This window comes from Stenella coeruleoalba (assembly GCF_951394435.1).
Source record: "Stenella coeruleoalba genome assembly, chromosome: 5".
In the NCBI taxonomy this organism is placed as follows: domain Eukaryota; kingdom Metazoa; phylum Chordata; class Mammalia; order Artiodactyla; family Delphinidae; genus Stenella; species Stenella coeruleoalba.
The window spans coordinates 4,226,078-4,245,128 of record NC_137150.1 but is presented as its reverse complement, the minus strand read 5'-3'; the positions used below and the strand labels follow the sequence as shown (position 1 = coordinate 4,245,128).

Below are 19,051 nucleotides of genomic sequence, written 5' to 3'. Positions count from 1 at the left end.
CCGGGGCCTCTGTACACTCACCCAACCACCTCCCTTATCAGGGATCCCGCACTCCACAGCCAAGTACCAGACCACTGAGGAGAGCCAACTTCTTCCTGTAGCCTGGGAAATTATTCAAATTAGCCAATCCACAGGGTTCCCCAGGAAACTGAGTTCACCCCATCGCCTGCCTGCCTTATATAAGCTGTTACATTTAACAGCTGCAGTTTGCTGTTACCCTATGGGGGCACCCTTTGTGTTGCCCTGAGTGGCATTCTTCTCCCATTTGCAGCTCTAAGAAAGAGTTCTGCCTTTCATCTATCAGTGTCAGTGTGTTGCATCCCATCAAAAGAAACTTTAGAACCTACAAGACAGGGGTGACTTGCCTTGTTCAAAACTAAGAGCATCAAACCAAGCACAGGACCCTTCTAAACACAGGACCTAAAGCCGTAAAGCTGGTACTGGTTAAAACTCTGAAACACATGTGACTCAGAAACACTGAATTCAGAATAGTATTTGACTTCTAGAGAAGGAGAATTAGACTAGCAAAGAGAACCGTATCTAGGATCTTTAATTTTGTTCAAAGAAGAAAAAAAAAAATCTGAGCCAAAGATGGAGAAACATTAAGATTTGATAAAGCTATAGGTGATGGATATATAGGTGTCTGTCATATTTTCTGAATGCTTGAACTATTCCAATTTTTAAAAACTGATGATTACAGTAATATGATGCATGCAGAGAATGGTTTACAATTAAATGATAAGACAGTATTCAAAATTCTTTAGGATGGTTTTTAGAGCCCAAGAACCTTAAGATAGATTTTGAAAGCAGACTACAAATGAAGGAAAACAAGTTAGGAAGAGTTAAAACAGAAAGTAGAAGGGTGGTTGCCAGTGACTGGGGGAGGGCAAACGGGGAGCTGCTGATCAATGGGTATAAAGTTTCAGTCACGGGGAGATGAAAAAGTTCCAGAGATCAGCTTTAGAACACTGCTTATAGTCAACCAAATTGAACTGTACACTCGCACATTTGTTAAGAGGTTAGATCTATGTTATGTTTTTTACCACACACACACAAAAAAAAACCCACCTTGGAGATTAGTGTTTGTCCCTAAGCTTTAACTTACCCAACATTTAAATGACATTAATAATAATTTGGTCTATTTTTAGCATTATAGTAAGATTCAAAGAATACATGTTAATCGTTTAATACAGTCTTAGAATTTGCTATTCTAAAATAGTATATGATACTATTATCATAACCGTATCATTGAAAAATACGAGTGGTTCACAAACAAAGGAAACACAGCATACAAACCAAGAAAGTGGGAAATACATTATCGTAATATAAAGTGTAAAGGGGGATGAACCAAAATAAATTACAAATAGTCTCCCCCCGCAAACTTCGGAAAATACATTTACCTGTATATGTGCTTGTTTTTGAACTTTCCCCTTTTCTAGCATGAAAGGGAAATCGAGACTCACGATTTTTCTGCATGTCTACCACTTCGTAATTTTAAAAAATATATATTTTTTAAAACAGCAACATTATCGTCTGAAGACTTAGGAACCCTCATCAGTGTCAAGATTTGTGAGAGAACAACAAAGGTTAAGACTGCTTGACTAGAAGAAACGGCAAGGTTGGGTACATTACCTGCCATCTTCGGGGTTTTTTTGTTGCGGTACGCGGGCCTCTCACTGTTGTGGCCTCTCCCGTTGCGGAGCACAGGCTCCGGACGCGCAGGCTCAGCGGCCATGGCTCACGGGCCCAGCCGCTCCGCGGCATGTGGGATCTTCCCGGACCGGGGCACGACCGGACCCTGCATCGGCAGGCGGACTCCCAACTACCGCGCCACCAGGGAAGCCCCATTTTCAGGTTTTTTAAATTCACTATTCTTCAGCAAATGCAAGTAGGGCGAATGTCTGGAACCTTAATATCGCTGGTCACACGTCTGCCGCAGCGAGCGCGAAGAACCACCTGGCCAACCGGAGCCACGGGTCTCAGCACCCAGGATCCCGTCGGCAACATGCGCCCCTCGCGAGATTTGGCTTCCAGCGTGTGGGAGTTGGCGCGAGAGCCCAGGTGTGTTCTGTCTGACCATGCCACGCCCTCCCCCCGCTGGGGCTCTCTGCTCTGGGCTGACCTGCGCACACCGTGTCAGAGGGCTTCCTTGCTGTCCCTGGCGTCCAGATGCTTGTAGCCAAGTGGGAACAGTGGCAGGAGACTGGAAAAGGGGAGGTCGTGAGGTCAGGTATTTCTGCCCCGGGCTCCCACCCCCAGTTTGCAGTGGACACTTGACTCCCCAACCTGAGGCTCCCTGGACAGCCCTCTCGGAAGAGCTCCCCGCCCTGCTCTTCTTGTGCAGAGGTGGACACGGGCTCCCCGGAATTGCTCACCTCGGGGTGCTGCACGGCTTCCCCAAATCCTGCTCACACCGTGACTAGGCTCTTCTCAGACCACTCAGTTGGAAGGTGCCATGGAGGAAGAGAGGAAAGGCCACTATCAAAATGAGAGCCCCACGGGCGACTCAGCCACGCAGCCCTCCCCCGACCACTGTCCGTGTCGCTCTTTTAGTGAAAAAGAATTAACTAAATGTTATGCAGTTAAACATACTGGATTATTAGGAACACCATAAGTGTAATTATTCCATGCTTCTGAAATAAGTTTGTATTTTCGGAACACTTCAAATCATTTTAGTCGTTTACACCCCGACTCCCAAAAACATGTAAGCAGCTTAAGTCCCTCTTAAAAGAAATGAAGAAACAGAGCCACGGCCCAAAACAACTAAGTGATTTGGAATACAAGTGTCTTCCATGGAGGCTGGAACCCCCGTTTGGAGGATGTAAATCACTGCACGGATTCTAAGAGGTTTCAATGACATTTCCATCTTACTTGCTGCCTACAAGCCATAATATGCCTGATTTAACACCCTTGTTAGCTCACTACCATAAATAATGGCTTTCACCACCTGACAACCTGTGTTGCAAAAGGAGAGGTGAATTGAAATTAATAAGACCCTACATGGGTAAAGCTGGATGCCCTGTCACTCCCAACTAAGTATTCTGGGTCAAGGGAGATCTATTTCTAGAACAAAGTTACTCCCAGAATTTTTCATCTTCTCCTTTGCAAATCAAACCCGGAGTGCCCCACTGTGTATAAAGTGGAAATCCCTAATGTTGCTATTATTACCAAGATAAGCTGATGTATGAGTGCTTATTCATCTGACAAAAATACGTAATTGTGCTGATAGTTTTCAAGCACGAATATGTTTAACAAATTGTCATACCGTTGGCATCATTATTTACAACCCAAGCTATGTACTGTCTATAGGTGGAGTCTGGGGAATCTCAGAATCTCAGGAATGGGGACAAGCCTCGTTTTACTAATTAAAATTAAAGGCCCCAGGCTTCCCTGGTAGTGCAGTGGTTAAGAATCCGCCTGCCAATGCAGGGGACACGGGTTCGAGCCCTGGTCCAGGAAGATCCCACATGCCGCAGAGCAACTAAGCCCATGCACTGCAACTACTGAGCCTGTGCTCTAGAGCCCGCGTGCCATAACTACTGAGCCTGCGTGCCACAACTACTCAGCCCACGTGCCACAACTACTGAAGCCCGCGCGCCTGGAGCCCGTGCTCCGCAACAAGAGAAGCCACCACAATGAGAAGCCCACACACCACAACGAAGTGCAGGCCCCGCTTGCCACAACTAGAGAAAGCCTACGCGCAGCAACAAAGACCCAACGCAGCCAAAAATAAATAAAAATTAAATAAATTTATTTAAAAAAATTAAAGGTCCAAATATGTAAATGATATTCACATCTTGAAAATAGTTGTCATTTGAGATTAAAATTTGTTAACAGACTGTTCAAACATTTGAAGACATATTATGACGAAATTTACAAACCCTCACCATGGATGTCAAAGCTTTTTCTCGCAGCAGCGCTTTTACCTAAATAATTTGCTTGGGATAACTCCCTTTGGCAGCAAAGAGAACCCCTGGTTGGTTTGGGTTTTTTTTTTTCCGTGAACAAGTCTTCCATGTTCAGAGGGCTTGTGAGCAAACGCAGCTCATCAAACTGCAAAGGAGACTCCAGTTGTCTGTCAAGGAAGATTTAATTAAGTTTAGGCTATTAAGCAGAACTTCTGAAGCAGATTCTTACATAAACGTTCAGGTTATTAAAATAATTTATCTATTTATCTCCTGGAGAAGCCATTCATTGGCCATTTCTAAAATTACAACTTTGAAAGACGAGCACCAGTGACAGAATTTGTTTTTCAACAAAAATATTGATAATTAGTCATATTTTTGTAGTTAGGGGGCCATTCGATTTAATTTTGGAGAGAAAATTGCCTGATTTTGTCCAGAGGATTTACTTTAACTTACTTATGTATTCCTACATTCTCATCTATTTGTTGTGTTCTAGTGTCCTCCAATGGATATTCTCGATAGTACTGGTATTACAGAATCTGTTGAATCTGAAGTTCACCAGGTGGCCAGTTGGTACATGAGCTTTGTGAGCAAACAGTCCCTGAAGGAACCCAGTTCTAGTCTGAGCTGAAATCAAGTAACACTTATGGCACATCCGAAAATCATTCTCCTTGATAGACAATGAGTTCCAAGGTCATTCAGATTAAATTTCCTGTCTCTTCTTATCATATTGAATAATCTCAAAAGTGATGGACCCATATATAGGAAAGTTGCTGCTGAAAAATGTAAAGAGTATGACTTAAGAGGTATGTGGTACAGAGTTAGGCTTTGGATATTAAGGAAGACACAATTCTTTGATTAGCCTAGAAAATAACAGGAAGTACTCTGGAGCACATGAAGTTGATTCTAGAGGAGTTTGTTATGCAAAATAAGAAAAAATAAAGAAAAAGCACTATTACTGGACATTAATGAACAAATCAATCTGAATTATTGAGAAGTCTGAATTAGAACATATAATTTAAAGAACAGTGCTTTTGCATTTTCATGGCCACAATTAGGATGTAGTTTCAATAGATAGCCCAAGTAATTATAGTAAAACCCAGGGCTATTCTTGTAAATTGGTTGTGTCCAGGGGTATTTAACAATAATATACTCCAAATTTTCTTGCTATTTCTGCTTTAAATAATCCCTCCAATTCCCACAATGTGTTGAATCTTTTATTAGATCAAGTGACCCAATTTTGATCCAGAAAATACCGTGACTCAAACTGTGGGTGGAAGGAGCGGGGGGTACATGGAGAGGAACTTGAGGCTATTGGATATATGTGAATAACTCCTGGAAAAAATAAGAGTGTGGACCTCACCCTGTCTCCTCACAGAGATAGAGGACAACTAATATAGGATGCTTTCTGATAGCTCACAGGTGTATATATTTCCCTAATGCAATTACTGGAGCATTAAATATATATGTGTGTGTGTATATATATATATATATATATATACACATATATAACTGAATCACTTTGTTGAACTACATTGTAAATCAACTATACTTCAATAAAAAAATAAAATAAAATAGCCCTCTAGCACTATAAGTATCTGTAGGGACAATATTGCAGGTGTGATCCTCTCACTTACCCATCCATTCCATCCATGAGAATTCCAAAGACCTGCTGTTGTGCCTACAAGATAAGAGATCTGGAAAGTTTCTGAGCACTGGATGGCAGTCAGATATTTTAATAAAATGATGAATCGTAGTCCCCAAGGAGCTCCAACAATTGGGTGTTAATTTCAGATTATGATGACTGTATCCTGAGATAAAATAAAATAATACCTGTGGCACGTCTTAAAAGCAAGCAAGGAATAACTCTCTGTAAGTTGAATGCAAACTTGAAAGTATATAGACTTGCACGTACTTTCCCGTAGGAACCCGATTACAGTTCTACTTTCAGTGCTGAGTCCCACTGAGCTATCCCATCAAGAAGACAATAGGCCCTTCATCAGTTCCTTCTACCATGTTTATTGACAAACATAAACTATAGAGCACAGAAGAGCATGTGAAGATACATTCATGCAAGTGTGTACATGTGCGGGAAAATGAATATGGAAATAGCTGTATCGGTAACTACCCAAGAGCAGAACCTAGCATCTCCTGAAAGAAAATCCACCAAGTTTTTGAGAGTCTATGTGAGATAATTAGCAGAAATAGAAGAATAACTGGTATTTCCTAAATGCACTGCACCAAACCTGCAATTGTACATTTTTTTAAATCACCAAGATAGTTAAGATGCTCCTCTTTCCGCGATGTGGTACAGATCCAGAGCAGCTTACATGGAGAATTGCTCCCACTCTAGGTCACTTAGAGGCAGACGCTTAAGCTCCCAGAAGTTCTGATGTGACTCTCATTCAAGCATTAGCATTCACAACTGTGCTCTTCCCGTAAGGCTCTTGGTGTCCAGAAGCTTGTAACTTTTAGAGAATATAGCTGATCTCCCTGCTAAGTATCCTGACTACATGAACATCCTTCTCTATCCTTTAGGTAAATAAACCTTGTTTCGTTCATCCATGAGGTGTCTCATTCTGAATCTAGTATTTTCATTCAGTGCAATGATCACACAGTAATTTAAAGAAAGCTAAAACCTACATATAAATTTCATTATGGAACTTCTTATAAGGCATACACTGTCTCTTGTGACGATCACATTTATTCTGGTGACAGTAATCACGCATTTCGGTAAAACCACAGCTCCAAATAGCCAACTCGTCACTACATATTTCAGGGTGAATGTCCTGGTGGCATGACTACCTGTCTCATTCTGTAGCCTAAGCTGTAGGGCCACCTGGTCCTTTTCATAGCAATGGAAGAAGTTCAAGAAGGCAAGCCCAACCATGCAAGGCAGTCCTTTGATCAGAGCAAGTTACACAGCCAAGCCCAAAGCCAAGGATCAGGGAAGTACGCTCTACCCATCAAGAAGTGATGGCAAGAATATGGATATATAAAACTATACTACAGAGGGGTGAAAAAGTGGTACAAATAACTCAGTCTTCCACAGTCACCAAGGTAAACAGAAAAGAGAACTACATTAGGATATAGAAATCCTGGATTCTGTCTCATTCACCCACTCGCTATTTGAGCGAGGGCAGAACCTCTTCGAGTTCCAGGTGGGTATGGAGCAAACAGACTGAATGATTTATGAAGTTTTCTGTGATCCCAAATATTCTCTGAGCTCATTATCTCTCACTTCAAATCAATTCCTTCTCCTATCATGCATGTCATTTTCAAAGCTGTCAGTCTCCAGCTCAGGATCAATAGATTAATGCTTGATTTCTATAACTGAGCAATGACTCACTCTGGTTAATATCTCCTTTCAAGTATACTTTCTATAGGCACTGACCTTGGCCCCTCACATATACTCCTTCCTGTCCTTGACATTTAACCTTAATCATCAATTATTGAAAGAATGCCCCAGAAGGTGTCATAATTCCTGTATCACTTAGCCTAATACTTTTTAATAGCCCTTACTCAAGTCCACATCCAAACGTTTAGTGAATTCCTCCCCACCATTTCCTACAGGTCCCAATTCATTAGCCTGCTGTTCAGAGACCTCCAAACTCTCCTCTGCTTTCTTTTTGTTGTTCCCTCCATCCACTCCACTCGAAGAAAACAAAATCATCCAAGTGCACTAACCTTCCCACTGTTAACAAAAATTCATCCAAGCTTGGAAATAAAGCAAAAGGATGAGTACCACGTCCTTTCAATGTCATTTGGAGGCATTGCTCAAAAGGTCCACCCAAGGATTATTGAAAGGCATATACTTTGTTCAGCTCACTGTTTATCATTAAATAAAGACCTAGATGTAATGAATCACAAGTTGACATGCAGATTTTTGTCTAGTAGAAAAGATAACCCAACGTTACAGTTTACTGACTTATAGAACATCATCTAGTTTGGCCTCTAACCCTGAAGTCATATCGTTAACTTTCCTTTATTAGATTTGTAAGGATATCTAGCTCCTCAAATGCCCTTGGAACCAGCCACACCATTATACTGGTTTCCTCATTATTTAATGAGATGAATAATATCTTTGATGTGTGTTCATTTTAAATTTGTAAAACAGCTGTGTTTTTAACTTTTCGTAGAGTGTGCTTTAACATTTATCTTTGTGAAACCTTTTCTCATTCTTCCTTGCATTGCTCATACTTCGTTCCGTTCCTATCAGAAATGTCAGCCACTTGTCCAAGCTTATCAGAACCCTTCCTACCTCTCCTTCAAGTTTTTGTTCTAGTTCCATTTCCTAGCAAGGATCTTATCTTCCTTTAAACTGATCAGGCATTTATAGCCTGGCTTACTTTTGCTTCTTTGTGATTTCATTTATTTTTCAATGTTTATTTTGTTTTCTTGACGGTTGCTACTGAATTTTAATCATAACAAAATGAACTTAAAGTAGGTTAAACACTGATATTTATATACACAAAAAATGACAGTCATGTTGCAGTTTCTAGGACTTTTGAAAGACAATCATTGTTACCTCGGTATCTCATAGAATATTACAGAGTTTTTTTATAAAAGAGGAAAATGTTGAACAAGGAGACATTCAACGTCAAAAATACATTAATTAACACTTTTATGATTTTCCTAGGCCAGCTTAGACAAGATCTGGGAAATGCTCTAAATGAATAAAGGCTTTGCAAAGTGGAAAAGAATGAGCACAGGTAGATAGAAAGAAGGTGCCAGACACAGCTGTGGAGTCAGCCTTTTGTGAGAAATCCACTTTCAGAGAATCCCTTGTAAATTTATGTAGCACCAAAATCACTGTCATCTTAAAAAGAAAGACACGAAGAAGTTCCCAGGGGTGGGACACCTAAATACTAGGACAGCTATACTTGGGCACAAAACAATGGGAAGATTCAATTCTGAGCTTCAACGATGTTTTCATTAAAAATTCTTTTTCTTATGAGCTAGTTGTTGCAGCTGGGAATATGATTTAAAGACACTACCCGAAATAAAATTGAAAGAGGCTGAAATTCTACATTTTTTCAGTTAAGCTAGAAAGAAAGAAGATGTCCTTACTGCTAGCCCTTTAACCAAGTTTCTCATTCTGAGAATTCCTGGATGGCTGGGCTTATGGGTAGATGAAAAGCAATATTAAAAGCAGGCTTCATGAACCAGGAAGTTTGCGTGGCTTACCCTCTCATCTCCAAGGCTCTGTTCTCTCATGCCCACCCACTCCATCTGCCTGGACCACCACCTGATTATGTCACCCTCAGAAGCCTTTAATAGCTACTCACTGGTTCCCAAAGAAAATTCCAGTTTCTCATCCTGCCATTCAAGATCTTCACCATCTGATCCCAAACTACCTGTCCTACGGTGTGGGACGTCTATATGATATGCTACAATATTACTTCTATTTCTTCATATCTGTACCTTGTTCCTGTTCTTTTCCCTGCACGGCACATCTGTTGTCAACCATCTCTGCTTCTTCTTCTAGGTTCTACTCAAATACCACATCATCCTTGAAACCTTTCCCAGTCACCACAACTCAAAGTTTTTTCTTTTTCTAAATTCCTATATCTTTTTATTTTGTATTATTTTGTTTCATTAATCATATAATAGGCACATGTATTTTTCTCCCTTACACGATGAGAAGAACAGCAACCCATATCTTATACTGGGTTGGCCGAAAAGTTCATTGGGGTTTTTCCGTAACATCTTAGGGAAAAACCCAAGCGAAACTTTTGGCCAACTCTCCCATAGCATAATAGACCCTCAATAATTACTTGCTAAGTGAAAGAACTACAAAGAAATGGTAATGATGTTCTATGCTGCTTTTATGGAATCAATATTTAGAATTGAATCATTTGACAATTTTTGTGTTGGGGTGATCATTTGACAATTTTTCTGTTTTCTCCCCATAATCAGACAATACAAACATCTTTTAATGAGTCAAGTTGACCAGAAGGTTGACAAGCCTATAAAATTCTAGTTAATTCAAACCAACCTCTTGGTTTGACCTGAGCATGACCCTCTGAAAATGTGGTACCGAATCGATAGGACACCAACTTTCCCTTCCAAGACAACTGTTTAACAGTTTTAATCAAAAGTTAATTGCAATTGCCTAAAGAACCTTCAGAAAACTCTGAGGTCAGAGCCTCTGGTGCAGGCTGGGTTCAAGATTTTTGTGCAGGGTGTTTACTGGGAGCGCAGGGCAGGAGGAGGGCTGGGCAGTGGGAGCAGTTGGGCTGCAGGGCAGTCATGACTAATCCCTCATTCCATGGGGAGCTCTGCGGCTGGGATCGCCCTGTTCACGCCAGGGGGGACCCAGACCTTTATACCCCTGAATTGATGGATCACTGGAAGTGGGCTGGCCCCGGAGGCAGACACCCTAGGGCAAGGTGGAGCTCCTCAATGGAGACAATTCTCCAAGACTGCTGAGGAGACCCCTCAGTGGACAACCTCCAGAGAGGAGGGAATAAATCCTTCAGTCCTGAAGGAGAGATTTGGGCCAGTGAAGTCCAGTATCCACAACTAACTCTAAATACCAATACATCGAATGTCCTTTTCATTAAGCACTAGAGTTTGGTTTTGTTTGTTGAACACACTTTAATTCTTAAGGTGTAATTCTGTTTATGCTCCTTTATTTGTGTTTCTTGTATATTATTCCTGTCTGAATTCCTGATACAAGTCTGAAACATGTATCACAGCGCTTTTCCCTAACCTCAGCAATTTTGATTCTCAAAACAAATGAAATGTGTGTTTGTATCTCTTCCTTTGAGCTAATTGTCCTATTGCAACAAGAATGATAAATAGAAAGGCATATTTAGAAAGTAACGAGATCTATCATTGTTTTTTATTCTTTAATACTTCCATAAAATTAACCACTGGTTTATCTATCAAGTTTGTTTCTTCGAACATACAGATATTTAGTGTATTTACTCCTAAATATTTACAGCTGCACTGTTTATATACATTTGTATACAAATTTGCGTTATGAAGATGATCTTATTGTAACTGATTAACCTTAGGCTTACTCTGCAGCCAGGAGATGATGCCTCTTTGTGAGGTCTCTCCTTGGACGACTTCCAGAGAGGCAATGCATAAGAGGCTAAGAGCATAGATTTGGGATTAAACAAGACTGCTAAGAGGAATGGAATGTAGGGTTTAAGAGCATGGATCCTGGAGTCAGACTGCCTGGGTTCAAATTCAAGCTCCACCGATTATGTGCTGTGTGGTCTTGCATATTTCACTTAATCGATTTGTGTCTTCCTTTTCTCAAATATAAATGGGAAATTAATCATAGTATTATCTTATAGAACTGCTGTGAGAAATAAAAAACACATAAAGTATTCAGAGCAATGTCTCGACACACTTAGAATGTAATCAATTGCTGTTTATTATTGTAATTGTTATTATTAAAAGCTTCACACTCCAGCTTTAAAAAAAAGTAATGAGAAAGAAAGTGATGTCCTACTGTCATACTGCAGAAACTTCTTTTTATTATACTTAGGGATGTATCTAAGGCAATAGTTTATAGCATAAAGCATTCTGAGGAGTCAGCAAATATCTGGCAAATTTGGACAAACAGGATAATTCAGGGTCCTACATGGATTTATTTGTCCCTTGGGACTAACTACTAGTTTTGATGTCTTTGCTTTTAGAGTTTACCAAGTGCTTTCACATACATTATTTTGTCATTTTATCAATGATTCTGCAAAATAGCCTAAGATGATAACTTTTTCTAAATTTAAAGGGACAAAGTATAACCCAGAGAGCTTGAGTGATCTTTTTCTGCTTCACACAGCAAAGCAAGGAGAAGAGTGAATCCTTAGTCCCGCTATTCTAAGTACACAGACAGGTCTAATATCACAGCAGCAGCTGTCAACTATGACACAGCCATCCACTGTGGGACCCTCACAAGTCATCTGTTACTGGAAACATGTGAAGCTTGCAAATGATGGACTTTTATTTATAAGGAGGGGTTGTTTGCATAAAAAATCTACCTCGTGCTCATTTGTGTTCAGAAATGCTTTCTCTAGTAAAAGGAAATGGCTCCCGGGGAAGAAGAAAGTTTAGGGCTTTGATAAGCCTAAGGGAGTGTGTCTTGCATATGAATGTTATTTATCAGGTGAGTCTTGGTGGCAAGTGTACTGCATCACCCTGCCTCTGTGATCTATGACCATGTTTCCCCCTTTATATTTGCCTCTCTAGACAGCTCCTGAATTTTGGCTTCACCTCTAGAACTCTTCTTCAAAATAGAGTTAACCACATATTAATTCCCTAAAACAACTAACTAGCTGCTTATAGGTTTTTACTAATCAAAGTTAGTCAAACCCAGGCTCTCCTGTCCTCTCCTCCATCTACCATGCCTAGTTGCTTTTCTTCTTTTGTACCTAATTCTGCAGCATGAAAACATTTCATCAGGAAGGAGTTTATGAGGCATAGGGGACTAAACTCAGAACAACAATGAGAATATTTACCTATTAGCAATTGCAGAACTGCACCCAGCATTTCAACTACATGACGGATGACCACGAACCAAGGAAGACTGGCAGAGCAGTCACCACCCCACCAAGGGCATTGCACCATTACTAAAAATACATTGGCCGTATTTTGCACACAGTAGGGCTTTTAAGGAACAATAAGACGATAAAAGAAAATCAATGTCTAGCCAACAAATTTCAATTAGTCACAATAAACTACGGAACTTACAGTATATTTTAGGGTAAAGAGAAGTTCTCAAATCTTTCTAAACATCCTTCTTTCAGCAGGGGACACACACATCTTGCTTAGAAAAAACTGAAAATAAATCATATAGGACACACAATGTTGCTAGAAGAGAACGAAGCTGATTTTTTAACAAGATGATTCCAAAATATAATCAAATGAATTAGAGGAGTCACCTAGAAGGCTATACAATGGATGACTCTAACTTAGTGAAACTTATTTCAAAAGCTACACATAAAAATGAATTTCCCTATGGGTAAATGGATAAAGAAAATATGATATATATTAATATAAGCCACACAGATATACAACCGAATATTATCCAGTCATAAAAAGAAGGAAATCCCGCCATTTGTGACAACACGGAAGGACCTTGAGGGCTTTATGTAAGTGAAATGTCAGACAGAGGGAGAGAAATACTGTATGATCTCACATATACGTGAAATCTAAAAACAAAAACATAAACCACCACCAAAAAAAAACCCAAAAATGAACTCAGAGTTGCAGAGAACAGATTGGTGGTTTGCCAGAAGCAGGGGGAAGGGGCGGGTGAAATAGGTAACGGTGGTCAAAAGCTACAGACTACCAGTTAAAAATAAGTAAGTCCTGGGAACATCATGTCCAGCACGGTGACTATGGTTAACAATACCGTGTTGTATATTTGAAAGACGTTAAGAGAGTAGATCTCGGGCTTCCCTGGTGGCGCAGTGGTTGAGAGTCCGCCTGCCGATGCAGGGGACGCGGGTTCGTGCCCCGGTCTGGGAGGATCCCACATGCCGCGGAGTGGCTGGGCCCGTGAGCCATGGCCGCTGAGCCTGCGCTTCCGGAGCCTGTGCTCCGCAACGGGAGAGGCCACAACAGTGAGAGGCCCGCGTACTCCAAAAAAAAAAACAAAAAAAAGAGAGTAGATCTTAAAAGTTCTTATCACAAGAAAAAGAATTATAACTATGTGTGGTGATGGATGTTAATTAAACTTATCATGGTGATCATTTCTCAATATATACATATACGGGATCATTATACTGTATACCTGAAACTAATACATGCTTTGACGTATATGTCAATTTTACCTCAATAAAAAAGAATGCGTCTCCCCTTTGTATTCTTCTTTAGGGCAGGGATACCTGCGATACAGCTTTGGCCCAGAACATTTTAGAACTCCTTTTTGTGACTGTCCTCAGAGCAATAACAGTAACTGCCAATCGCTGAGCTCTTACAAGAGTCCATGAACTTACAAATCTCCTTACACATTTCGTCTAACAAAATCCTTCACAGCAGCAGCCTGAGGCGTTCCAGATGGCTCCCGGAGATTACAAAACTTAAAATGCCAAGTTGGTCCCAGGTCACGGGGCTGGCAAGGAAAGAAGCTAGCATCTGACCCGTCTTTCTCCTTCCAAATCATGTCACTGTGCAGTCACACAGGTCACATCATGAAGTCAGTCAAATTCACGACTTTGCACACTGTGACAGTTCTGCAAGCTCGTGTGGACGGCCCACGGTTTCCCAGTCTCCACTCCAAGGATACCAAAATGTAAGAGAGAAGTCACCAGAAAATGAGATATAGGTCCTCAAGGGGCTTATGAGATGGTGAGGTTGGTCTCGGTTAGTACCAGGCTCTTGCCAAAAGATAAATCTGTCTGCAAAGGATAAAGCTTCGCCACCACTGGAGATGATTTTAAAAATGAGGGGATGGGGCTTCCTTGGTGGCGCAGTGGTTGAGAGTCCGCCTGCCGATGCAGGGGACACGGGGTCCTGCCCCGGTCCGGGAAGATCCCACATGCCGCGGAGCGGCTGGGCCCGTGAGCCATGGCCGCTGAGCCTGCGCGTCCGGAGCCTGTGCTCCGCAACGGGAGAGGCCGCAGCGGTGAGAGGCCCGCGTACGGCCAAAAAAAAAAAAAAAAGATTTCTCATTGTCTAGTTCCAAATATAAATATAAGGCTACAGAATTCCTTCTCTGGCATATTGTCATATCTGCCCTGAGTAAATTTTACGTGCAAGGTGATGGTTGTAATATCTACACACAGAGAGAGCTGAGACTTCCTTAGGTTTACACAAAAGGTTGTGGGAATATACTGGATCTAGTTCCTAATTAGAGTTTGTTTAATAACTGAGAATCCAGAAGCTACCACCCAAGAAGGGCCTCAATGCCAAGAATTCTCTTATATTCCAGCTTCTTCAATCCTCCATGGGTAGAACAACTTAAAATTACTTCCAAACCCCATTTTCCAGTGGAGAGAGAACTACCCTAGGCTTCCATTGTGCTAGGGATGGTAGATGGCAGTCTTTCAGTTGTTCGTCCATTCGGTCAACAGAGTGAATTAAGCACCTGTTAATGAATTAGACACTGTGGGTTAGGGGCTCAGGTGGTCATCTAAGTTGGGGTCAAGATGAGGCAATGATAGGCCACGCCTCCACCAAGACCACCCACTAGGGAAAAATTGGAAAGACCAGAAGGAAAAAGTTACTCTCCTTTACGCATGAGAACTTCTTATCAAGGAAACAAAACATAAGAAAGGAACAGACTCCTGATTCCCAGAGGCCTGCAATTCTAGCAGTAAAACTTGGCAGTGGAAGCCCTGCTATTAGCATCATGTGGACTGTGGTGTGACCTACCAAGCATTTACCCTCAGCCCTGTCACCACTCCTGCAACCACTAATGGAGATGACACTTCATACAGCTGCCAGGCACTTGGGTTAATACAGTCACTTGGGAATTTGGATTCCATCTTCAAAGCATTCCTGACATTATATTGTTTTCTCTACTTTGGTGTCTATATGAAACGTTTCCATAATAAAGTATTTTTAAATCCCTGGCATACAAAGGGTCATCAGGCTTCACTTGAGCTTTTCCAGAAGTGAGATCCTACCACTCCATAAAGTTTATATTCAGCTGAAACTTGACTTCCTATCACGTCCGCCAGTTGACCAAAGTTCTCTCCTGTGAACTACATAAAAGTAGCTCTTTACACAAAAGTAAATCTCTCAACAAGAGAATCCTCCAAATAACAGGATGGTTATTAGGTGTATAATTTACTATCCAAAATGGGGACAAATTTTGAAGGTAAAAAGTGGTACTAAAATAATAAATATATTCTACAAGGAAGATATACAGATTGCCAACAAACGCACGAAAGGATGCTCAACATCACTAATCGTTAGAGAAATGCAAATCAAAACTACAATGAGGTATCACCTCACACCAGTCAGAATGGCCATCAACAAAAAAGTCTACAAACAATAAATGCTGGAGAGGGTGTGGAGAAAAGGGAACCTTCTTGCACTATTGGTGGGAATGTAAATTGATACAGCCACTATGGAGAACAGTATGGAGGTTCCTTAAAAAACTAAAAATAGAACTACCATATGGGCCAGCAATCCCACTACTGGGCATATACCCTGAGAAAACCGTAATTCAAAAAGAGTCATGTACCACAATGTTCATTTCAGCTCTATTTACAATAGCCAGGACATGGAAGCAACCTAAGTGTCCATCGACAGATGAATGGATAAAGAACATGTGGCACATATATACAATGGGATATTACTCAGCTATAAAAAGAAACAAAATTGACTTATTTGTAGTGATGTGGATGTCTGCCATACCGAGTGAAGTAAGTCAGAAAGAGAAAAACAAATACTGTATGCTAACACATATATATGGAATCTAAAAAAAAAAAACAAGTTTCTGAAGAACCCAGGGGCAGGACAGGAATAAAGACGCAGATGTACGGAATGGACTTGAGGATGCAGAAAGGGGGAAGCAAAAGCTGGGACAAAGTGAGAGAGTGGCATGGACACATACACACTACCAAATGTAAAATAGGTAGCTAGTGGGAAGCAGCCACATAGCACGGGGAGATCAGCTCGGTGAGTTGTGACCACCTAGAGGGGTGGGATAGGGAGGGTGGGAAGGAGACGCAAGAGGAAGGGGCTATGGGGATATATGTATGCGTATAGCTGATTCACTTTGTTATACAGCAGAAACTAACATACCATTGTAAAGCAATTATACTCCAATAAAGATGTTAAAAAATGCAAAAAAAAAAAAAAGGAAGAAAGAAAAGAAACATAACCCCTCAAAAGATTAAAAAAAAAACAACAAAATGCTGCATGGACTTGCTGTGAGGGCCAAAGGTGAAGATATAAATACAACCCCTTACAAACTGTAAAGTCTAGAACACATAGAAGGAATTATGACTATTAGTAGTACAATTTAGTAAGTGGAGAGCAAGGGGGAAAGAGAACATACTATAATTAAAGTCTAAGGTGGCTGTGCATTTGGGGAATTATTTAGATACAGTCTTTACTTTTTTTTAACAATTAATATACTTTACAAAAAACTCAATAAAAAGGAAGAAAAGTTTCAAAAAAATACTGAATGCTACTGCCTTGATACCATAACAAAAAAATTTTATGCTCTTTTAAAGCTGTTTTTGGAACTAAATTATTTTTTTCTTAAGGACTTTAAAACTCTGAAAGCATCAAAATTACAGGGATAGAGAGTTTATGAAGGCTTTTATTTATCACTTCAAAATAATTCAGTCAGAGAGCCTCTAAAATTTTACTCCTGGCACAGAAAAAACAACCTACCAAACTTTTAACACTGGCTAAGTTATGAAGCCAGATTTTCAAAATTTGATTTATTAAAATCAGAACTATTTTTTAATTTAAAATATTTAACAACATAAATGTGATCAAAAAATAATAACTCTCACTTCAAATAAGCCCTTAGTTTTTATTGAGGGCATTTATGACAGTCCATAAATTCACTTGCCATAAATAAGAAAATGCAGTTATTCCACTGTATTTATTTCCCCAGTGTTTTTGTAGGAGACAGTTGACTTCTTTATCCTACTGCCCATTATCCTACCATGCATCAGCCTACTGCCCATCTTATTTGGGAAGAATTCTCCTGATTCAAGGGATAAGAGAATTCTATCTTCTACTACAGAAACTGAAGGATCCAGATATCACCTCTCCCTGACCCCCTAAAGAGCCAGCTCATGATACTGAATCAGTGAAATTCTTCAGCTTTGACCTTGAATCTGCAAAGATGCAGGTACATTTGAAGACATTAGCATAGTAGTACTGTGAGGCTTGCAAAGGTGCCAGGAGTGGTATCCTTAGCATGAACTAGACTGTATTCCCTGATTTCTAACCAAGACTCATTCTCCAGCTTTTGAACTGAAGTGTTTTAACTGATCATTATTCATCCAGGAAAATAATTTCTCCTTACGTTTCCAGAGTTGGTGTTGTTGCTTACAATAAACACGCTGGTGAAGAAATTGGTATTTGTGAATAGATTGTAGACAGCAGATGCTCAGAGAAAGGAGGATTCTTGGGTTTGATATTGCCTAAACAGTGCTGAAGGGGAATACAAATCTCCTGTTCTTAACGACAGGTGAAAATCTGGCAATGCGGGTTTCAAGACTATAGGGCGGGGTAGTTACTTGTAATCATACTGGAAAGCTTAAAGAGAGAGAAAGAGGGTAAAACCTGTACTGTCCATATGGTAGCCACTAGCCCCATACGGCTAAATAAACCCTGGATACCTGAAAACTTAGTGCTTAAGAACAAAAGAATGTAAAATATCTCATTTCTAATTTGCATACTGTTTATATGTTGAAATGATAATATTTTAGGCATATTGAGTTCAATAAATTATAAAAATTAAAAACTATATAATAAAGATATTATAATTTTTAAAATTTGTATTTGTTAATTGAATATTAGGCTTTAATAGAGCGGGAGATCTATTAAAAAGTTCTAATCAGAAAGCATTTTCAAAAATAAATTGCTTTCCAGAATGTAAAAATAACATATTTGGGACAGATGCTAAACCAGATGGGACGCTGAGAAACATGCATGAACAGGGGATGACCCAGGTGAACTGAACCATATGTTCACCCTAGTTACCATGTCTCATCATCATTTCCCTTGTTCAGGTTGAACATCCCTGAGTCTTTGAACTCTGGGTTTCTTCAGTATCCCATCTCTTTCATCTGACAATATCCACTTAAAATATGGTACCAAAAATAACACAATCATCCTGATGAGTTCTGACCAGTGTCCATTACAATGAAGCCATCACTGCCATTAATCCAAACAGTATATTCTCCTAAAACTTCCCTCAGATCGCATTAGCCTGCCAAGCAGCTGCAACTGCATTGTTGGCTCCTATTCAGCTTGTAATCAACTGAAATTTTATGCACATAAAGCCCTACTAAACTTGGTTTTCCTCTTTATAAACATTCATAAAGGATTTTATTTTTCATGCCTAAATTCTGGAATTATATCCTGTTAGTTTCAGGCCATCATGATAGACTATTAATATAGCTTTTGCTGAACCCCTTGTCATCAAATATATTGTCTGTTCTTCCAATATTTTGTGACATCCAAAGTTTGTTAAGCAAATTCTATGTGTT

At 40.1% G+C, this 19,051-nt stretch overlaps 1 protein-coding gene across 3 annotated transcripts in view; it reads right to left on the bottom strand.

Moving 5' to 3' along the window:
- LOC307186875 (uncharacterized protein) overlaps nt 1–19,051 on the bottom strand; it is a 341,925-nt gene that overhangs the window by 302,660 nt on the left and 20,214 nt on the right. For 2 of the 3 annotated variants that reach the window (XR_013828492.1, XR_013828493.1), the window contains exon 1: nt 1,633–2,044. The exons of the other annotated variant lie outside the window; for it this stretch is intronic. The gene's annotated coding sequence lies outside the window, so the exon portion shown is untranslated. Of the gene's footprint in view, nt 1–1,632; nt 2,045–19,051 lie in introns of those variants that run through there. 3 annotated transcript variants of the gene reach the window in all.